Here is a 5,433-nt window from a genome sequence, read left to right on the forward strand (position 1 = left end):
GAATGTACTTGAGACATAAAACAGATTGGTGTCCTGCAGTCAGGTCTCATTGCTTCCTTCACTCTCTGTGACCACCCCCAGAAAGATTTAGAGCTTAACATTTGCAAGTGACCATCAGCTGCACTGGAATCAATGATTCATACTGGAATGGTAGTGTCTAAACCTCTGAGCCTGGATTCCAGACCCACCTGCTCCACAGGTGTGCAGTAACATCTCTGAACAGATCACTGAAAAACATCTAAGACAGTACTCTGTAAACTATCGGCAAAATGTGGGTCAGCTCGATTCAGTCACCGGCCCCTCAATGGCAGCTGACTGCACTGTGACAGGAAGGACAACATTTCACACAGCAACCAGTCTGACTGCCAAAGGGTCCCCAAACTAGTCCTAATTCCTTCTCAAAGCCCGGCAGCAATCCCCAAACTAATCCCACTGTCCCACTCTCTCCCCATAGCCCTGTATCAATCCCCAAACTAATCCCACTGTCCCACTCTCTCCCCATAGCCCTGTATCAATCCCCAAACTAATCCCACTGCCCCACTCTCTCCCCATAGCCCTGTATCAATCCCCAAACTAATCCCACTGCCCCGCTCTCTCCCCATAGCCCTGTGTCAATCCCCAAACTCATCCCACTGCCCCGCTCTCTCCCCATAGCCCTGTATCAATCCCCAAACTAATCCCACTGCCCCACTCTCTCCCCATAGCCCTGTATCAATCCACAAACTAATCCCACTGCCCCGCTCTCTCCCCATAGCCCTGTCAACCCCCAAACTAATCCCACTGCCCCACTCTCTCCCCATAGCCCTGCATCAATCCCCAAACTAATCCCACTGCCCCACTCTCTCCCCATAGCCCTGCATCAATCCCCAAACTAATCCCACTGCCCCACTCTCTCCCCATAGCCCTGTATCAATCCACAAACTAATCCCACTGCCCCGCTCTCTCCCCATAGCCCTGTGTCAACCCCCAAACTAATCCCACTGCCCCACTCTCTCCCCATAGCCCTGCATCAATCCCCAAACTAATCCCACTGCCCCACTCTCTCCCCATAGCCCTGCATCAATCCCCAAACTAATCCCACTGCCCCACTCTCTCCCCATAGCCCTGCATCAATCCCAAACTAATCCCACTGCCCCACTCTCTCCCCATAGCCCTGTGTCAATCCTCAAACTAATCCCACTGCCCCAGTCTCTCCCCATAGCCCTGTAGCAATCCCAACCTAATCCCACTGCCCCAGTCTCTCCCCATAGCCCTGTAGCAATCCCAACCTAATCCCACTGCCCCACTCTCCCCATAGCCCTGCATCAATCCCCAAACTAATCCCACTCTCTCCCCATAGCCATGTATCAATCCCCAAACTAATCCCACTCTCTCCCCATAGCCCAAAATAACCCCAACCTAATCCCACTGGCCCTCTCGCTCCCCACACAGTCCCTATCTATCCTCAAACTATTAATGCTCAGACTGTTCCGCTGAACCCTCACTTTATATACCTTTAACGCTCTTCCCTACTGTCGGGAGTGTATACTGTTCCCACTGTGCGAACTATCCAAGCCAGGTCGCACGTAATAGCATGACCTTTAATCGCACCTTTAACGCAGTGTCTGTGTGTCACTTGTTGACTTTACTCAAAAGCAGAGAGTGCGTGCTCCGAGAGCTTGGCTCAAGGGAGCACCTCAAAAGCTCAGAGAAGTGAGTTGGGAAGGGGACTCCAGAGCTTTGGTTCCCAATCCGAAGAACAGAAGTACGGGGGGGGTTGCGGATGGGGCTGTGGTGCCACGGAGTAATTGGAAAACGAGGTTGAGCACTTTGAGAACAGGACTTGCTTCACAGGACAGTGAACACAACGGCTTGGACGATCGCGATGTGGCAGGAGTAGGCCGTGGGGCAGTAAACCTCTGAACGCCTCCAGAAGGGAGAACGTGGGAGGTTGGGCTGAAGACCCAAGTTACGGATGAAGGCTTCAGTGGGATTATTGATGGGCGATGTAACACAGAGAGAAGTCTACAGCACGGAGACAAGGACCTTCAGCCCACTAAATCTGTAGCATTTCAAATGTTCCTAACTGTTCTAACCCCATTTCGCAGCACCTGGCCTGTAGCTTTGGCATTGCAAGTGCACATCTCAATCCTTCTTCAACATGATGCAGGTTTCTGGGAGGGCCGAGTCGATTTTGGAAAAGAAACCTCCCAATCGATGGGAGGATGGGTTGTGCTATTCAGTGGAGGACTTTGGTCAGAATAGCACCGTCTACAGACGCGACACAGAGGTACAGGGGCAGTTGTTTTTGAGGTAGGGATGGGGATTGGTTCTGGAACAGTGGCCTGAACTGGGCGGCATGGTGCCTCAGTGGTTAGCACTGCTACCTCACAGCACTAGGGATCCAAGTTCGATTCTACCCTCGGGCGACTGCCTGTGTGGAGTTAGCACATTCTCCCCGTGTCTGCGTGGGTTTCCTCCCACAGTCCAAAGGTGTGCAGGTTAGGGTGGATTGGCCATGCTAAATTATCCCATAGTGTCCAGGGATGTGCAGGTTAGGGTGGATTGGCCGTGCTAAATTGTCCCATAGTGCCCAGGGATGTGCAGGTTAGGGTGGATTGGCCACGCTAAATTGCCCCATAGTGCCCAGGGATGTGCAGGTTAGGGTGGATTGGCCACGCTAAACTGTCCCATAGTGCCCAGGGATGTGCAGGTTAGGGTGGATTGGCCGTGCTAAATGTCCCATAGTGCCCAGGATGTGCAGGTTAGGGTGGATTGGCCGTGCTAAATTGTCCATAGTGCCCAGGGATATGCAGGTTAGGGTGGATTGCCATGGGAAATTTAGGTTACAGGATTTTGGGGGTGGAGAAGTTACCTGCCGATGCATGAGCGCGCACACAGAGCAAGACGGCCAAGCGCCAACCGTCCAGCCCCTACCTTTGTGCGAGTCAGTGCAAAGGGCCGGTTCATTGTAACCCAGATTCTATACTCAGGGGGTTAAAGGAGGCCCCCGGCAATCTTAGGAAAGGATACTCCCGGGCTGAGTGCATGGAGGTCAGTATGAAGCAATACCTTAAAGGAGGGAGGGAGAGAGAAGAGGCAAGGGGGACGGGAGGAAGTGGGAGATAGAGGGGGGAGAAGAGAGAGAGAAACAGACTGGGGGGAGGGAGAGACAGATAGACACGGAGAGAGAGACAGATGGTGGGGTGGGGGGGAGAAGAGAGAGAGACAGACAGTGGGAGAGGAAGAGACAGACCGGGGTGTGAGGGGGGGGAGCGAGACAGGTGGGGGGGGAGAGCGAGACAGGCGGGGGGGGGGGGGGGGGGGGGGGGAGAGCGAGACAGGCGGGGGGGGGGGGGGGGGGGGGGGGAGAGCGAGACAGGCGGGGGGGGGGGGGGAGAGAGCGAGACAGACGGGGGGGGGGGGAGAGCGAGACAGACGGGGGGGGGGAGAGCGAGACAGACGGGGGGGGGGGGGGGGAGAGCGAGACAGACGGGGGGGGCGGGGGGGGGAGAGCGAGACAGACGGGGGGGGGGGGGGGGAGAGCGAGACAGACGGGGGGGGGGGGAGAGAGAAAGAGACAGAGGGGAAGGAGAGAGAGGAGGGGAGTAGGGGGAAAGGACTGGAAGAGAACAGGAGGGAGGGTGGTGCGAGGAGTTTCAACTGAAGGAAAAGCTGGGCGTGTTTTTAAGAAATCGGAATCCTTCCCACGCAGTTGCAGAGCGACGGACTTGGTTAATGAGAACAAGGCTGACTTCCCGTATCAGGCAGCTCCTCACAGGTACAGACACATCCAGGGCCCAGAGCTCCACTCTGGGAATCCCATCCATACAACCCAGCAGGAAACAGGGCTGTTGCCCTCACCCCCACCCCGCTTCACCCCCTAACCCTGGGCAGGGCAATCCATCCAACCCTGAGCAGCTCCTGAGGCACAGACAGCCTCTGGCCTAGGGGCACCAGGTTCAAGCCCCCCCCTCCAGCACTTAACCTCACTTCTCACCCACCTTACCCTCCTCACGGTGCTGCCCGACAGGTTGAATAGCCAGTACCAGACACATAACATTCCCTGCTATTCCCGAAGCGTGGGAGTGATTCCCGACCACTCTTGGGTAGAAACAGGAGCATTTGGAGTTGAACTGACACCTCCACCAGATTGGGACCCCTCCCCTTCAAGATCTCCTCATGGGGGGGTTGGGGGATGATGGCGCATCTTGACCCATCCGGACCATAGGCCGTGTAGCTGGGGGGCCTGGAGACTGTCACGAATTCCTAGCCTTCCCAAAGGATTGGGGATGGCAGTGAGTGACAAGCAAGACTGACCAATCGCCTGCACCTCCCCTCACCCCCCCCCCCCCCCCCGAGAGACCAATCCGATGCTTGACCCTTGACGTGGCGTGAATGCCAAGGAGCTGGTGTGACGCTTAATGCTCTGCCCACATCCCCAGCCCAAACACCACCCCCTCACCCCTGTTATGCCAACCTGATAGGGGTGCCACAGGAAACATAGATGACCCAGGAGCAGAAAAGAGGCCGTTCAGCCCATCGGGTCTGCTCGCCATTCGTGCCCGATCCTCACCACCCTGCTTCCCGACTTCTCCCTCCAACACCGTTCCTGCCTCACCTCCCCTCCCCCAAACCCTCCTTTTCAAGATGCTCCAAATTATCCCAGAGCTCGGGGACCCCTTCCCCAGGAATGGGGAGTGGAGGGAAGGGGGGTGGGGACAGAAACGCTGGCATCGGGTGACCCTACAGAGGTTTATAAAATCATGAGGGGCGTGGATAGGGATAGATAGGCAAGGTCTTTTCCCTGGGGTTGAGGGGGGAATCCAGGGCAGTGGGTTAAGGCAAAAGGGGTAAACTTTTCACACAGAGGGTGGTACGTGTGTGGAATGAGCTGCCAGAGGAAGTGGTGGAGGATGGTACAAAAGGCATCTGGATGGGTATATGAATAGGAAGGGTTTGGAGGGATATGGGCCGGGTGCTGGCAGGTGGGACTAGATTGGGTTGGGCTATCTGGTCGGCATGGACGGGTTGGACCGAAGGGTCTGTTTCCGTGCTGTACATCTCTATGACTCGACAAGACACTCACCTTTCAGGAGCGGCAGTGGGGTCAGCTCCACTTGGCTGCTCTGGTACCGGAACTGGGACGAACCATGTGACCGGCGCTGCCGGGCCCGGCGCACGGATTTCCGGCTGAAACCATCCACCTTCTCCGCCGCAGTCACCGGCGAGGTCACTTTTGGCTCCATCGGAAACGTCCCAAAAAAAAAAATCCCGAAAATTGAGGGGAGTCGCACGGAGGAGGATCGACAACAGCTTCCCTCCCCTCCCTCCCCACCGGGAAGAGACGGTCTTTGGGGGCCCACTGCTCACTCCCCGACCGATCCCATTCCCAGCTTCTGGGGTGGGGGGGGGGGTGCGCGGAGACGCAGGGAAGTATCCCAAACTGGGAGG

The sequence above is a fragment of the Chiloscyllium plagiosum genome, unplaced genomic scaffold (genome assembly GCF_037043375.1).
Source record: "Chiloscyllium plagiosum isolate Xiang-an unplaced genomic scaffold, Cpla_swu_hap1 HiC_scaffold_46, whole genome shotgun sequence".
In the NCBI taxonomy this organism is placed as follows: Eukaryota; Metazoa; Chordata; class Chondrichthyes; order Orectolobiformes; family Hemiscylliidae; genus Chiloscyllium; species Chiloscyllium plagiosum.